The 17,005-nt window shown below is 46.1% G+C and overlaps 1 protein-coding gene across 2 annotated transcripts in view; it reads right to left on the bottom strand.

The window, feature by feature from the left end:
- Positions 1-4,844, bottom strand: part of LOC125454308 (natural resistance-associated macrophage protein 2-like) — a 103,451-nt gene extending 98,607 nt beyond the window's left edge. Inside the window, exon 1 of one of the 2 annotated variants that reach the window (XM_059647620.1) lies at positions 4,729-4,844. The gene's annotated coding sequence lies outside the window, so the exon portion shown is untranslated. The remainder of the gene's footprint in view (positions 1-4,728) is intronic. The other variant, XM_059647621.1, reaches the window with a different exon arrangement.
- Positions 4,845-17,005: the final 12,161 nt, after the last annotated feature.

Raw genomic sequence — 17,005 nt, 5'->3', positions numbered from 1 at the left:
GATGCTGGATAGGCTGGGACTTTTATTAACACAGAGCAAAGAACACTACAGCACAGGAACAGGCCCTTCGGCCCCTCCAAGCCTGTGCTGACACATTTTGCCTTTCCATACTGAAACTGTCTTCATTTACAGGATCTAAATCCCTCTATTCCCTTCCTATTCATGTATTCATCCAGGAGCTTCTCGAATGCTGCTATTGTATCTGCTTCCACCACTCCTCTGGCAGCATGTTCCAGGCTCTCACCATCCTATGTGTGAAAAACCTGGCTCTCACATCACTTTTAAACTACAACCCCCACCTCACACCTTGAACCTGTGTCCCCTAGTAATTGACCCCTCCTCCCTGGGAAAAAGCCTCATACTTTCCACTCTATCCATGCCATTCACAATCTTATAAACTTCTGTCAGGTCGCCCCTCAACCTCCTGTGTTCCAGTGAAAACAAACCCAGTCTATCCATCCTTCTTCATAGCCAAAACTCCCCATACCAGGCAACATCCTGGTAAACCCTTTCTGTAACCACTGCAAAGCATCCTCAACTTTCTAAAAGTGTGCTGACCAGCACTGGACACAATATTATATAAAGTTTGCTGAGCTGTCGGTGGCTATAGTAAGGCTGCCGGTTGTTATGTGGATCTAAAAGGCTTTGAAAGCATTAACGCTGACAAGTGCCATTTAGGATGAGATCAAAGGGCTTCATGATAACAAGGTGTGGAGCTGGATGAACACAGCAGGCCAAGCAGCTTTCCTGCTGCTCTGATGCTGCTGGGCCTGCTGTGTTCATCCAGCTCCACACCTTGTTATCTCGGATTCTCCAGCATCTTTTGTTCCTATTATCTCAAAGGGCTTCATGTTGAGAATACTCTCCATCGTGCTCTGTGGCATTATCACCGTGCTAAATGGGATAAATTTCAAATAGATCTTCGTACAGGACACTGGTGAGGCCTCTTCTGGAGTACTGTGTGCCCTATTAAAGGAAGGATATTATTAAACTGGAGAGAGTTTAGAAAAGATTCACCTGACAACTTGGAAAAGTGCCCAGGAATGTGCTGTACGGGTAGTTCTGCTGTAATACATGTTTCATTAACACAAGTTGGCGGTAATATGTTTAATGAATAGTGGATGCTATTGGAACATCGCAAACTTTCTGCTGTACTGGTATAGCAATTTTTGATAGCATAATTTTCTGTAGTGCAAGGTCACACAAGAATCCAACCATCACGTTATAGGAGAAATATCTGTCCACAAAAAGCAGGACAAATCCAGCCCGGCCAATTCCCGCCCCATCAGTCTCCTCTCGACCATCAGTAAAGTGATGGAAGGTGTCAGTAACAGTGCTATCAAGCTGCACCTGCTCAGCAATAACCTGCTCAGTGACGCCCAGTTTGGGTTCCGCCAGGGCCACTCAGCTCCTGATCGCATTACAGCCTTGGTTCACACATGTTTAAACTAGCAAGTCCAGAGGAACAGGCAGTTGTCAGGATGCTTGTTCACACATTCCTGAAGGTGGCCAGACACACTAATAGGGGAGTTAAGGAGACATATGGGACACCTGCCTTTATCAGTCAAGGTACAGACTATAAGAGCACAGGGAGGCAATGTTGCAGCTGTACAGGGCTTTGATTAGAACATAGCTGGAGTACTGTGTATAATTCTGTTCTTCACACTATAGGAAAGATGGGATTGTACTGGAAGGGGTGCAGAGGAGATTCAAGAGGATGTTAGCTGGGGTGGAGCATTTCAGTGATGAAGAGAGGATGGATACTTTTGGGTTATTTTCTTTGGAGTAGGGAAGGCTGAGAGGGGAGCTCACACAGGGGATTTGAGGAAAATGATTTCTCACCCAGAGGCTGGTAGGGGTCTGGGCTGCATTGCCTGGGAGGGTATTGAGGCAGGAAACCTCGCAACCTTTAAAAAATACTGGGATGAGCACTTAAATTTCATAATATTTATGGCAATGGGCCTAGAGCGGGACAGCGGTAAAAGTATTGAGTTAGATTTGTTTTGTCAGTACAGATTGAATGGGCTGAAAAGCCTCTTCTATCCTGTATGATTCGATAGGCAAAAAAGCTGAAAGCCAGAGGTCAGGTGAGAGTGACAACACCTTTGAGCATATCAGATCAGATTTGTCCTCGGCTGCTTTGGGAAGCGAGAAATGCAATTGCTTCGCCACTTGCGAAGATCTTTGCATCCTCGCTCTCCACTGGAGTCGTACCTGAGGACTGGAGAGAGGCAAATGTAATTCCTCTCTTCAAGAAAGGAAATAGGGAAATCCCCGGCAATTATAGACCGGTAAGTCTCACGTCTCACGTCTGTCGTCTGCAAGGTGTTAGAAAGGATTCTGAGGGATAAGATTTATGACCATCTGGAAGAGCATGGCTTGATCAAATACAGTCAACACGGCTTTGTGAGGGGTAGGTCATGCCTTACAAACCTTATCGAGTTTTTTGAGGATGTGACTAGAAAGGTTGATGAGGGTCGAGCTGTGGATGTGGTGTATATGGACTTCAGTAAGGCATTTGATAAGGTTCCCCATGGAAGGCTCATTCAGAAGGTCAGGAGGAATGGGATACAGGGGAACTTAGCTGCTTGGATACAGAATTGGCTGGCCAACAGAAGACAGCGAGTGGTAGTAGAAGGAAAATATTCTGCCTGGAAGTCAGTGGTGAGTGGGGTTCCACAGGGCTCTGTCCGTGGGCCTCTACTGTTTGTAATTTTTATTAATGACTTGGACGAGGGAATTGAAGGATGGGTCAGCAAGTTTGCAGACGACACAAAGGTCGGAGGTGTCGTTGACAGTGTAGAGGGCTGTTGTAGGCTGCAGCGGGACATTGACAGGATGCAGAGATGGGCTGAGAGGCGGCAGATGGAGTTCAACCTGGATAAATGTGAGGTGATGCATTTTGGAAGGTTGAATTTGAAAGCTGAGTACAGGATTAAGGATAGGATTCTTGGCAGCGTGGAGGAACAGAGGGATCTTGGTGTGCAGATACATAGATCCCTTAAAATGGCCACCCAAGTGGACAGGGTTGTTAAGAAAGCATATGGTGTTTTGGCTTTCATTAACAGGGGGATTGAGTTTAAGAGTCGTGAGATCTTGTTGCAGCTCTATAAAACTTTGGTTAGACCGCACTTGGAATACTGCGTCCAGTTCTGGGCACCCTATTATAGGAAAGATGTGGATGCTTTGGAGAGGGTTCAGAGGAGGTTTACCAGGATGCTGCCTGGACTGGAGGGCTTATCTTATGAAGAGAGGTTGACTGAGCTCGGTCTCTTTTCATTGGAGAAAAGGAGGAGGAGAGGTGACCTAATTGAGGTATACAAGATAATGAGAGGCATGGATAGAGTTGATAGCCAGAGACTATTTCCCAGGGCAGAAATGGCTAGCACGAGGGGTCATAGTTTTAAGCTGGTTGGTGGAAAGTATAGAGGGGATGTCAGAGGCAGGTTCTTTACGCAGAGAGTTGTGAGAGCATGGAATGCGTTGCCAGCAGCAGTTGTGGAAGCAAGGTCATTGGGGTCATTTAAGAGACTGCTGGACATGTATATGGTCACAGAAATTTGAGGGTGCATACATGAGGATCAATGGTCGGTACAACATTGTGGGCTGAAGGGCCTGTTCTGTGCTGTACTGTTCTATGTTCTATGTTCTATGTTCTATAGAATCTCAATAGTGCAGATAGGGGCCCCATCGAGTCTACAATGATCCTCCAAAGAGCATCCCACCCTACCGCTGTAACCCTACTTTTCCCATGGCTAGTCCACCTAACCTGCATGTCCTTGGGCTGTGGCTGTGGGAGGTCAGCCACCTCAGCTCCAGGACATCTCTACAGAAGTTCCTCAGGGTAACGTCTCAGGCCCAACCATCCTCAGCTGCTTCATCAATAACCTTCCCTCCATCATAAGGTCAGAAGTGGGGATGTTCAGCACCATCTGTGACTCCTCAGATACTGAAGCGGACCATGTTCATTCACAAATGGAGTTGAGGATTGGAATGGAACCTTTTACCCTCATGTTCCAGTACTGTGTGAGCTGCTGTCACCACCAATAATGTCTAGCTATTTGCTTTTGGCTAAAGACCTGCAATAACCTCTTGCAAATTCAACCATGGTTTCCAAAATGAAATTGTATACTCATTTGGAAGAAATGTACTCACAGAGCTTGTGGGAAAGTGAGGAATGGGGTGATGCACTTGCTGAGAACCAGCAGAGACTTACTGGGCTGAATGGCCTCCTGACCGACTGTAAGCTTTTAATAATTCAATCGCTGATTGAATCTCTGTCACTGGTCACTGCCTGAGGCTGAACTAATCTGCAGTGAACCTTGTTCTCATTATGATTCAGAGAATAACCAGAATGTGGAACTCTCTTGCACAGAGAGTGGCTGTGGGAAACCGCTTTTTCTGATTTCAAGAGGAAACAAGTCCATGATAGAGCAGAGAACGGAAAGAGATTTAGAAAGCCTTAAAGGATGTAGATAAAACAAGAGGTGAATGATGTGCAATGTAAACACTGGTACAAATCACATTGGCCGAATGGCCTCGTTCTGTGATGTAATATTTATGGAATTTTGTGTAACTCTGAGATGAACTTTGAGGCAAAATTTCCACACATTCAATAGGACTGTCTATTTTCACTTTCTTAACATGACCCAGCCTACAGCTCATTGGCTGCCAAAACCCTCACCGACTCCTTTGTAACTGTTCAGTTCGACCATCCCACCTACTCACCTACTTTTTGAAGAAGGGTCTAGGCCCGAAACATTAGCCTTCCTGCTCCTCTGATGCTGCTTGGCCTGTTGTGTTCATCCAGCTCCACACCTTGTTATCTCCCAGTTGTTGGTCTCCCTTCCAGCTCACCAGGACTCTTGAGGGAGAAACTATACTACCAAACACTCTATCTCTTTCCTGTATTCTGTCTTGTCAGCGTTTGAGAACTGGCCTCGTGCATCAAGTCACATTCCTCTGACATACACTGTGCCCTCTGACCTACACTGTTTTCTGGTTACACAATCTGTGGGGGGAATAGCTGTTTGCTTTAAGACTGCAAGAAATAGTACCAAGAGTAGGCCATTCGACCCCTCGAGCATACTCCAGCATCCAATAGGATCATAGCTGATCCAATATTCCCCACATCCACTTCTCAGCATTTTCCCCATAATTTCCAGACCGATTTAGAATCTATCTCAGCCTTAAGTACATGTGGACTCAACCTCTGCCACTCTCTGTGACAAGGGGTTCCAAAGACTCATAACTCTCTGGGAGAAGAAATTCCTCCTCATCTCAGTGTTAAATAGTGCCCCTTTATTCTGAGGCTGTGCCCTCTGGTCCTAAACTCTCCCATGAGGGGAAACATCCTCTCAGCTTGACCCTGTCAAGCCCCTTAAAAATCAGATATGTTTTTCATTCCTCTAAACTCTAGGGAGTAGGGTCCCAACCTGTTTCCCAACCATTTGTTTATATGACAATCCCTCTACACTAGGGATCATCCCGGTGAACCTTCTCTGAACTTCCTCCAATGAAACAATATCTTTCCTGTCATAAAGGGGACCAAACTTGCTCACAGTATTCCAGATGTGGTCTCCCCAGCACCTTGTACAGTTACAGTAAGACTTTCCTATTCTTATACTCCAACCCCTCTTGAAATAAGGGACCAACATTCCAGTTCTGATGTCTAGACCCGAAACATTAACTCTGATTTCTCTCCACAGGTGTTGCCAGACCTGCTGAGCTTTTCCAGCAACTTTTGTTTTTATTTCTGATTCCAACATCCACAATTCTTTGATAACAAAGTGTGGAGCTGGATGAACATAGCAGGCCAAGCAGCAGAAGATTCTCCTGCATCTGCAGTTCCAATTATCTCACCCACAGTTCTTTGCTTTTTTTCACATTTTATCACATATCCTCCATTTGCCAAATAGTTGCCCGCCTATTTAACTATCAATAGCTCTCCATAAATTGTTTTTGATAAACAAAATCACATCTGTGTGGTTAAATTTTGCCCTAACTCCATGTACAAATTCACTGACGACACCACCATTATAGTCTGGTTCTCAAACAACGACAAGATCAAAAACGGGAAAGAGGTAGAGAGCGTGGTGGTGTCGGGTGAAGAAAACAGTCTCTCCCTCAGTGTCAGCAAAACTAAACAGCTGGTCATTGACTTCAGGAAGCACGATGGAGGGCACACCCCTGTCTACGTCTATGGTGCTGAGCCGGAGATGGTCGAGAGAGCATCAAGATCCTAGAGTGACGAGCACCAACAATCTGTCCTGGACCCAACCGTGTTAATGTGACAGTCAAGAAGGCACAACAGCTCCCCTATTTCCTCAGGAGGCTAAGGGAATTCAGCATGTCCATAAATGCTCTTCCAAATGGTTATAGATACACCATGGAAGGCGAGGCACCCTATCCAAATGCATCGCAGCTTGGTGCAGCAGCTGCTCTGCCAAGGGCCGTAAGACACTGCAACAACCTCCCATCCATTGGCTTCATCTACACTTCCCACTGCCTTGGGAAAGCAGCCAATATATTCAAAGACCCCCTCCCACTCCGCTTACAATCTCTCCCAACCTCCTCCGTCAGGCAGAAGATACAAAAGCTTAAACGCACGGACCAACAGGATCAAGAACAGCTTCCTCCCTGCTGTTATTAGACTCTGAATGGACCTCTCAAACTTTTAATTTAATGTTGATTTCGCTCTTAGTGCACCTTCTCTGTGGCTGTAACACATTGTATTCCTCGCTCTGTTCTATCACCCTAATACACTTTGTATGGTATAATCTGCCTGTGCTGCTCAAAAACAAAACTTGCCATTCTACCTAGGTACAAGTGACAACAATAAATCAAATCAAACACTTGCCTTTCCACATACTTTTGAGTCATCCGCAAATTTGACTATAGGACATTCATTTCCTTCCTCCCAGCCATTGATATACATTGGAAATAGTCACAATCCCAGCACAGATAATGAAATGTGAGGCTGGATGAACACAGCAGGCCCAGCAGCAGCTCAGGAGCACCTGAGAAGCTGCGGGGCCTGCTGTGTTCATCCAGCCTCACATTTCATTATCTCGGATTCTCCAGCATCTGCAATTCCCATTATCACTGACACAATCCCAGCACTGATCCTTTATGAACTCCACTGGTCACAACCTGAAAATGTATCCCTTACTCTCACTCACTGATTCCTGCCCATTTGCCAAGTCTCTATCCATGCCACTATGCAGCCTTCTACACCTTGGCTCTTATCTACTGAAAGGCACTTTGTCAAACATCTTCTCAAAGTCAAAATACAACACATCCACTTGCTATCCATTCTGGTTGATGCTTCCTCAAAAAAATCCCATAAATGAGTCAGACACATTTTCTTTATCATGAGGTCATGTTGAATCTGCTTGACGAGATTATGAACTTCTGAATATCCTGTCATTACTTCCGTAATAATTGATTCCAGTACTTATCCAACAATAGATGTGAGGCTTATTGATCTGCAGTTCCCCGTTATTTGTCTGCCTCCCCTTTTGAATAGAATCCAAACAATGCCAAAGCAATTAAAATGAAAGGATAGAAACTAAGTGTGATGTAAAGAAAATAAAATGCCTTCAAAAACAATCTTTTGGCTAATCTTATTTTCAGAGTGCCAATCCATTGCAGAGAAATCGGGTTTTATTTTGCTTCCGTGAGGCGACAGTCTGTGTTTCAGGAATAAACAGCTAACCATTGCTGATGGAGGGAATGTAGCTCGGTGGTGAAGGAATGATGTGCACATACAGAAGTCTGCGTTCATACACTAGCATTTGAGAAGGTTCACTTGAGTGATCCTGGGAAAAGAGGGACTGTGTACCCATCCAGGTGCCTTTTAAAAGCTGTAACTGTACCAGCCTGCGAAGCCTCTTCCAGGGATGCCTAACCTGAAGAAGTTACCCTCCTCCCTCCGGACCAACCTCAGGGAATCTCTCTCCCATTGCAACTCTCTTGTAATCTCTTCGGCCTTGAAACTGCTCGACCATGTCCTGAAGCAAACCAGGTACCACAGCCACATCACCTTCCTCAGCACCTGCCTACGGAACCAGATCATCCCCAAGGGACTACAGTCCACATTTCTTCCCCCCCACCCACTGCATCCCAAAACCAGTCCAACCTGTCTCAGCCTCCCTAACCGGTTCTTCCTCTCACCCTTCCCTTCCTCCCACCCCAAGCCGCACCCCCAGCTACCTACTAATCTCATCCCACCTCCTTGACCTGTCCGTCTTCCCTGGACTGACCTATCCCCTCCCTACCTCCCCACCTACACTCTCTCCACCTATCTTCTTTACTCTCCATCTTCGGTCCGCCTCCCCCTCTCTCCCTATTTATTCCAGTTCCCTCTCCCCATCCCCCTCTCTGATGAAGGGTCTAGGCCCGAAACGTCAGCTTTTGTGCTCTTGAGATGCTGCTTGGCCTGCTGTGTTCATCCAGCCTCACATTTTATTATCTTGGAATTCTCCAGCATCTGCAGTTCCCATTACCACTGTACCAGCCTCCTCCACTTCCTCTGGCAGCTCAGTCCATACACACACCACCTTCTGTGTGAAAATGTTGCTCCTTAGGTCCCTGTTAAATCTTTTCCCTCTCATCGTAAAACTATGCCCTCTAGTTTGGACTTCAATTTGGGAAAAAGACCTTGTCTATTCACCCTATCCATACCCCTCATGATTTTACAAACTTCTATAAGGCCACGCTGCAGCCTCTGAGGGTCCAGAGAAAATTGCCCCAGCCTGTTTAGCCTCTCCCTCGGATTTGACTAAGAATTTAAAACTCTTTCATTAAAATTACTAGGTGGAGCCAGCTACTAACCTCTCCTGCGATAGGGTTTTTATTCATTTGTGGGAAATGGGTATCACTGGCTGGGCCCAGCATTTATCACCCATCCCTAGTTGCCCCCTTGATGAGCTGGGGGTGAGCTGCCTTCTTGAACCACTGCAGCCCATGTGCTGTGGGTCGACCCACAATGCTCTTAGGGAGGCAATTCCAGGATTTTGACCCAGTGACTCAGAAGGAATGGTAATATAGTGCCAAGTCAGGATGGTAAGTAGCTCAGAGGGGAACTTGCAGGGGGTGATGTTCCCATGTACCTGCTGCCCTCGTCCTTCTGGATGGAAGTGGCCGTGGGTTTGGAAGGTGGTATATGGGGATCTTTTCTGAATTGCTGCAGAACATCTTGTAGATAGTACACACTGCTGCGACTGAGCGTCAATGGGTGGAGGGAGTGGATGCATGTAGATGTGGTGCCAATCTAGTGGCTGCTTTGCCCTGGATCACACTCCTGACTTGTGCCTTGCCAATTGTGGACAGGCTCTGGGGAGTGAGGAGTCCATTTTATTCATGGCATTTCCTGTGTTTCCACAAGTGAGGGACAAGCAATCACTGGGTATTTGGTGGGATTGGATGATTTGGAATGAGGAGGAGGTGCAGCAGGAACAATAGAATGGATCAGTTGGGCCAAACGGCCTGTTTCTGTGATATAGCAGCTTGGGGATGATAAGAGGTTGGTTGGGGGGAGGGTGCGACGGGTAGGGGCAGGGTTGGGTTCTGCTGAGTGACATTTAGACTTAGCACAGGTTGAGTGATGTCACATGTGGCAGGTACAGGCATTGTACCTTTGTGTCTGGGGGGATTTATGTGCATGGGATTTATTCCATCGCCTCTACACCATACATGCCTGGGCTTGTTCCTCTGTGAGAGAGCATGCTTTCCTGTGTGACAGTCTTTAGGTCACCAGAATAACAGAGATTTCAGCCCCTGCTCCATTTAGTTCGGAATCTCACTCAGAACCAGACAATGGAAAACACAGCAAGAGTTCATCAGCAGCTCCTTCTCAGATAAAAGTGAATACAGTGATGTCTCAGGTACGTTCACACAGGGTTTATTCGAGTATTCTCCAGTTTATCAAATTTACAAAATAATATTGGGGGTGGGACATGGTCCCACAGGCCTCTGGGTGGGGCAGGGTTTCAGTCAGGGGCAGACTCAGTCCCCCAGGCCCCAGGGGGAGGCGGAGTTGTTTGGGTGTTTGGGGGGTGAATGCAGGCCTAGTCCCACAGGGCCTCTATGTTTGGAGTTGTGCAAAGTCATTATCAAAGCCATACAGCGAATGAATAAGCCACAAAAATGGTTTATTCCTGTCTGGCAGCAGAAATGCAAATGGACAGTGGCCAAAACATGAGGGAAGTTAGAGATGTTACTGGATGCAAAAAACAGGCAAACAAATTGGCAAGAAAATGATAATTGACCTGAGGTCTGGGAACAGTTTAGAAATCAGCAAAAGAGGACCAAGGATTCATTTGGAATATTGTGTACAGTTCTTATCACCACACCACCAGAAGGATGTGAAGGCTTTGGGGTCAGAAACAGTTTACCAGCATGTTGCCTGGTTTGGAGGGTATTGGCTACGGGGAGAGGTTGGACAAGCTTGACTTGTTTTCACTGGAATGTAAAAGACCGAGGAACGACCTGATAAAGGTTTACAGAATTGTGAGGGTGTGGATAGAATGGAGAACTGGAGTCTTTCTCCATGGAAAAGATGTTCGTTACTGAGGACATAGTTTTAAGGTAAAAACGGGAGGAGTTTAAAGGAGATGTGAGAGGCAGGATTTTCACACAGAGGGTGGTAAGTGTCTGGAATGTGCTGCCAGAGGAGCTGGTGGAGGCAGGTTCAGTAGCTTCTTGACAGATACATGATTAGGTAGGGAATAGAAGAATGCAATCCTATTTTATCTCCCTTATACAGAAGCAGTAGTTTTACCATTCCAGTTTCAGGAAAGACTTCTGCAAAACTGCCAAGTGGAAGCCAAAATATCTTTTCCAGCTCGTGGAAAGCAAATCAATCTCTGACCTTCTAAACTGAAAGCCTAATTGACTACTTTGTTCACTCATAAAAATCAACTGATAGAAACAAAACCTCATCACACACCAAAACTATCTCTCCCAGATGCTTCTTAAAAAGAAATCAGCCACGCCGAGAGAAATGTTTCCAACTTAGTCAATAAACTCCTTCAGAACCTTTATAAATGAATGCACAAGGCTATGAAGAGTTCTGAGGAGGGGTCACTGGACCCGAAACATTAACTCTGTTTTCTCTTGCACAGATGCTGCCAGACCTGCTGAGCTTTTCCAGCGACTTTGTTTTTGCTACGAGGCTGAGGCGTGAGTTGGCCCTGATAGATTGAGGAGCGTTACTTAAAGGGATGAGAGTGGATAGGCAATGGCAAACATTCAAGGAACGCCTGGGGGAAACTGCAATAACTGTTTATTCTCGTCTGTGGCAAATGGAAATTTGGTAAAATTTGGAGGGAGGCAAATGTTCCTCTTCTCAAGAAAGGGAATAGGGAAATCCCTGGAAATTACAGACCAGTCAGTCTTACGTCTGTGGTCAGCAAGGTTTTGGAGAGAATTCTGAGGGATAGGATTTATGACTATTTGGAAAAGCATAGCGTGATTAAAGGGAGTCAGCATGGCTTTGTGAGGGGCAGGTCATGCCTCACAAATCTTATTGAGTTCTTTGAGGAGGTCACAAGACAGGTTGATGAGGGACGAGCAGTGGATGTGGTGTACATGGACTTCAGCAAAGCATTTGATAAGGTTCCCCAGGGCAGGCTCATTCATAATGTCAGGAGGTATGGGATACTGGGTGATTTGGCTGTCTGGATTCAGAATTGGTTGGCTGACAGGAGGCAGAGAGTGGTTGTAGATGGTAAGTATTCTGCCTGGAGGGCAGTGCTGAATGGTGTCCCGCAGGGCTCTGTTCTTGGGCCTCTGCTCTTTGTAGTTTTTATAAATGACTTGGATGTGGAGGTTGAGGGGTGGATTAGTATGTTTGCTGATGACACAAAGGTTGGAGGTGTCATTGATAGTATCGAGGGCTATTGCAGGCTTCAGCGAGACATTGACAGAACGCAGAGCTGGGCTGAGAAATGGCAGATGGAGTTCAACCTGGATAAATGCAAAGTGATGCATTTTGGAAGGTTGAACTTAAATGCTGAATATCGGATTAAAGGCAGGATTCTCGGCAGTGTGGAGGAACAGCAGGATCTTGGTGTTCAAGTGCATAGCTCCCTCAAAGTTGCCACCCAGGTGGATAAGGTTGTTAAGAAAGCATATGGTGTTTTGGCTTTCATTAACAGGGGGATCGAGTTTAACAGCCGCGAGGTTATGCTGCAGCTCTACAAAACCCTGGTGAGACCATACTTGGAATATTGTGCCCAGTTCTGGTCGCACTATTATAGGAAAGATGTGGAGGCTTTGGAGAGGGTGCAAAGGAGGTTTACCAGGATGCTGCCTGGACTAGAGGGCTTGTCTTACGAGGAGAGGTTGACTGAGCTCGGACTTTTCTCTCTGGAGAGAAGGAGGAAGAGAGGTGACCTGATCGAGGTGTACAAGGTAATGAGAGGCATGGATAGAGTCGATAGCCAGAGACTTTTTCCCAGGGCAGGATTGACCACCACGAGGGGTCATAGTTTTAAAGTGTTAGGAGGAAGGTATAGAGGAGACGTCAGAGGGAGGTTCTTCACCCAGAGAGTTGTGAGCGCATGGAATAGTTTGCCAGTGGTAGTCGTGGAAGCGGAGTCATTAGTGACATTTAAGCGACTGCTGGACATGCACATGGACAGCAGTGAATTGAGGGGAATGTAGGTTAGGCTATTTTATTTTTGGATTAGGATTATTCCACGGCACAACATCGTGGGCCGAAGGGCCTGAACTGTACTGTACTTTTCTATGCTCTATGTTCTAAAAGGGCCAATCCACGGCTTACAAAGGAAATTAGAGATAGTATCCGATCCAAGGAAGAAGATTGGCCAAGAAAAATAATAAATCTGAGGATTGGAGCAGTTTAGAATTCAGCAAAGAAGGACCAAGGGATTGATCAAGAAAGGGAAAATAGAGTACAAAATTAAGCTTGCAGGGAACATAGAGTCTGAAGCTAAGAATTTCAATGGGCACGTGGAGAGCTTGGTGAAAACAAACGTAGGTCCCCAACAGACAGAAACGGGGGAATGTGTAATAGGGGACAAAGAAATGGCTGAGCAACTAAATACATACTTTGGTTCTGTCTTCACAAAAGAGCACACAAATCAGATACCAGAATTGTTGGAGGATGCAAGGTTTAGTGACAGGGAAGAATTGAGGGAGATTAATATTAGTAGAGAAATGGTGCTGGGAGAATTAAAACTGAAAGAGCTGCGGATTCTGTAAATCAGGAACAAAAATAGAAGTTGCTGGAAAAGGTCAGCGGGTCTGGCAGCATCTGTGAGGGAGAAAAACAGAGTTAACATTTTGGGTTCGGCAACCCTTCCTCAGAACCTGGGAAACGTGTTGGGATTGAAGGCAGATAAATCCCCAGGGCCTGATAATCTACATCCCAGAGTACTTAGGGAAGTAGCTCAGGAAATAGTGGGTGCATTCGTAGTCACCTTCCAGGATTCTATAGGTTCTGGAACAGTTCCTGCAGATTGGAGGATGGCTAATGTCACTCCAATATTCAAAAAGAGAGGTAGAGAGAAAACGGATTTCTAGGCTGGTGTGCCTAACATTGGTATTGGGGAAAATACACAAATCTATCATCGAGGATTTTATAGCAGAGCACTTAGAAAGCAGTGGCAGGATCAGACAGAGTCAGTGTGGATTTATGAAGGAGAAATCATGCTTGACTAATCTGTTAGAATTCTATGAAGATATTATAAGTAGAGTTGACAAGGGGGAGCCAGTCGATGCAGTATATTTGGACTTTCAGAAAGGGTTTAGCAAAGCCCCACATAACAGATTAATATGCAATTCTAACAGGTTTGGATGGGGTAGAAGCAGGGAGGATGTTCCTGATGGTGGGTGTGTCCAGAACCAGGGGTCGCAGTTTGAGGATTCGGGGAGACCATTTAGGACGGAGATGAGGAGACATTTAGAACATAGAACATAGAACATAGAACAGTACAGCACAGAACAGGCCCTTCAGCCCACAATGTTGTACCGACCATTGATCCTCATGTATGCACCCTCAAATTTCTGTGACCATATACATGTCCAGCAGTCTCTTAAATGACCCCAATGACCTTGCTTCCACAACTGCTGCTGGCAACGCATTCCATGCTCTCACAACTCTCTGCGTAAAGAACCTGCCTCTGACATCCCCTCTATACTTTCCTCCAACCGCTTAAAACTATGACCCCTCGTGTTAGCCATTTCTGCCCTGGGAAATAGTCTCTGGCTATCAACTCTATAATTTCTCCACACAATGAATGGTGGGCCTGTGTAATTTATTACCACAGGAAGTAGTTAATGCCAAAACATTAAATGTATTTAAGAGGCAACTAGATACAGCACTTGGGGTGTTTGGGGTCAAAGGTTATGGGGAGAAAGCAGGAATAGGATATTGAGTTGGATGATCAGCCATGGTCATGAAGAATGGAGGAGCAGGCTCAAAGGGCCGAATGGCCTCCTCCTGCTGCTATCTTTTATGTTTCTAGAAACATAGAAAACCCAAACGTCATTAGTTCATATAAGAAACTACAAATCCAATGGTATGAATGTGCACATAAATCAAATTTTACATCCCATATTCAAGACGGTGTTAGATAACTACTGAATACAGACAATGTGTATGTTTCTAGAGAGAAGGTGCTAGTCTAACACTTAATGATAGTGCTCATTCAGTGAACGAGTGCAGATCTGATGTGTTGGACAGTCACAATCTGCACTGTAACAATTCTGTGATCTGTTGATCCATGCAGAATCTATGGCTTCATTTTATGCATTGCTCCGAAATGAGATTGGGAAATTCGAGAAGCATGTTCAGAATTGTAGAGAGTCGTTTGATCTGGAGACACTGAGCCAATTTCTAGCAGCATTGACTGAGCCTGATGCAGTGTGTATTAACAGCCTGCAGCAAATAAAGCAGCTGACCAGAGAGCAAGGTCAGAGCAAGGCACTGCTCAAAGGCAGCAGCTGTGATGTTGGTGAATACGCCTCATGGCTCTGCACCTACATGGACTACCTCCGAGCTCTGAAGGAGACATTCGATGACAAAGTTATTATCCCTCTCTGTGAAGAGCTGTATGTTAATGAGGACACTGGAAGCCCCACAGTTTACAATGATTCCTCCAATGGCTCCTCTTCATTGTCATCACAAGCCAGCTCCCAGCAGCAGCAGTGGTGGGAGAGAGCTTCTGGGAGCTGTCTGGTAGGCCAGCACAAGGTGCCAATGGACTCAATCCCAAAGATTGCAAAGGAGCTGTTTAATGTGCGGAGGAGGTGGGCCCTGCTCCTGACTGATGACACCATCAGACCTGAGTACTTCACACTGCAGAGTATTACTGATCTCCACAGGATAGACACCCCAAAACATCTGAACAAGGTTTTACGGTTGGTACCTGATATTTTCTGCAAATGTTTACTGACGGCAGATCTGGCGAGACAATGGTTGGAACTCCACGAATGTAGGTATGGTGAACCGACTCTGCCAGTCCCTGTAAGAGACAGTAATGGGCAGGGAACAGGCGCTCTGTTCCTGGGTGGGAAAAAGGCCTTGTCAGTGCATGAGGACATGCCAGCAATGGAATCCAAGATAAATGAACAACTTCAACCAATGTCTCAGCAATCTTTGGAAGAGCTTGATGACCCCAGTGGTGAGAAGACGAGATTAAAGGTGGATGAGGAAGAACTTCATTACCTTTTCAGGAGAGAGGAGCGTGTGAGAAACCTGGAGAGACAGGCCCAAGAGTCAGGGCTCAGAGTTCATGACCTGCAGTTGCAGATGGAACATGTTAGGCAGGAAATGGAACAGATTCGTCGAAGGCAGGAGGTTGAGGAAAGGACTAATGGGAGGACTCACTCAAACTACAGGCTCATCGAGGAGCTGGAGAGAAAACTGAAGCTGGAAAAGTACAGGTACAGGATACTGGAAGGTGATTGGCTGCTGCAGCTGGAAATTGAACCCGATGTGATTCGCCACATGGATCTGGTAAGTCAGTAAATTCAGCAACATTGTGGGAAATGCCCAAGGCTGAAAGGGTTCAATTACAAGGAGTATTCACACAAACTGGGCTTGCAATTCCATGATGCAGAGGGTGAAACACTGATCCAGTTTGGTTTCAGGTCATTACACACTCTGAGAGGTTCATCAAAGAGAAGTGACTTGCTGCATCGGGTGGCAATGTTCAGAAAGAGGGGCAAATGCTGAAGGATCAACCTCAAGCACTCAGGGGAAGGGTAGGAAGCACTTTGTCAGGGTAATGGTACAGGGAGATTGCAACTTCCAGACTCAGATCAATCAACAACTGTTGGGGGATGGGATTGAGGGATAGGGCACTGCATGGAGTTCGGTTACACACCAGACAGGATTGAAAAACACGCTTCAACAGGGAAAACAAAACAAAACTGTCAGAGAAGCTGACGTTTCGGGCCTAGACTCTTCATCAGAGAGGGGGGAAATGGAGAGGGTTCTGGAATAAATAGGGAGAGAGGGGGAGGTGGATTGAAGATGGATAGAGGAGAAGATAGGTGGAGAGGAGAGTATAGGTGGGGAGTTAGGGAGGGAATAGGTCAGTGCAGGGAGGACGGACAGGTCAAGGGGGCAGGATGAGGTTAGTAGGTAGGAGATGGAGGTGCAGCTTGAGATGGGAGGAGGGGATAGGTGAGAGGAAGAACAGTTTAGGGAGGCAGGGATAAGCGGGGCTGGTTTTAGGATGCAGTGGGGGGAGGGGAGATTTTGAAGCTTGTGAAATCCACATTGATACCATTGGGCTGCAGGGTTCCCAAGCGGAATATGAGTTTTAACATTGAACAGAGAACATAGAAAATTACAACACAGTACAGGCCCTTCGACCCTCAATGTTGTGCCGACCTGTCATACCAATCTGAAGCCCATCTAACCTGCACTACTCCATGTACGTCCATATGCTCGTCCAATGACGACTAAAATGTACCGAAAGTTGGCGAATTTACTGTCGTTGCAGGCAAAGCGTTCCATTCCCTTACT

This window comes from Stegostoma tigrinum, chromosome 7, assembly GCF_030684315.1.
Source record: "Stegostoma tigrinum isolate sSteTig4 chromosome 7, sSteTig4.hap1, whole genome shotgun sequence".
NCBI classification, from domain to species: Eukaryota; Metazoa; Chordata; class Chondrichthyes; order Orectolobiformes; family Stegostomatidae; genus Stegostoma; species Stegostoma tigrinum.
Note: the sequence above shows the minus strand (reverse complement) of the source record. Positions and strands in the feature narration are given on the sequence as shown.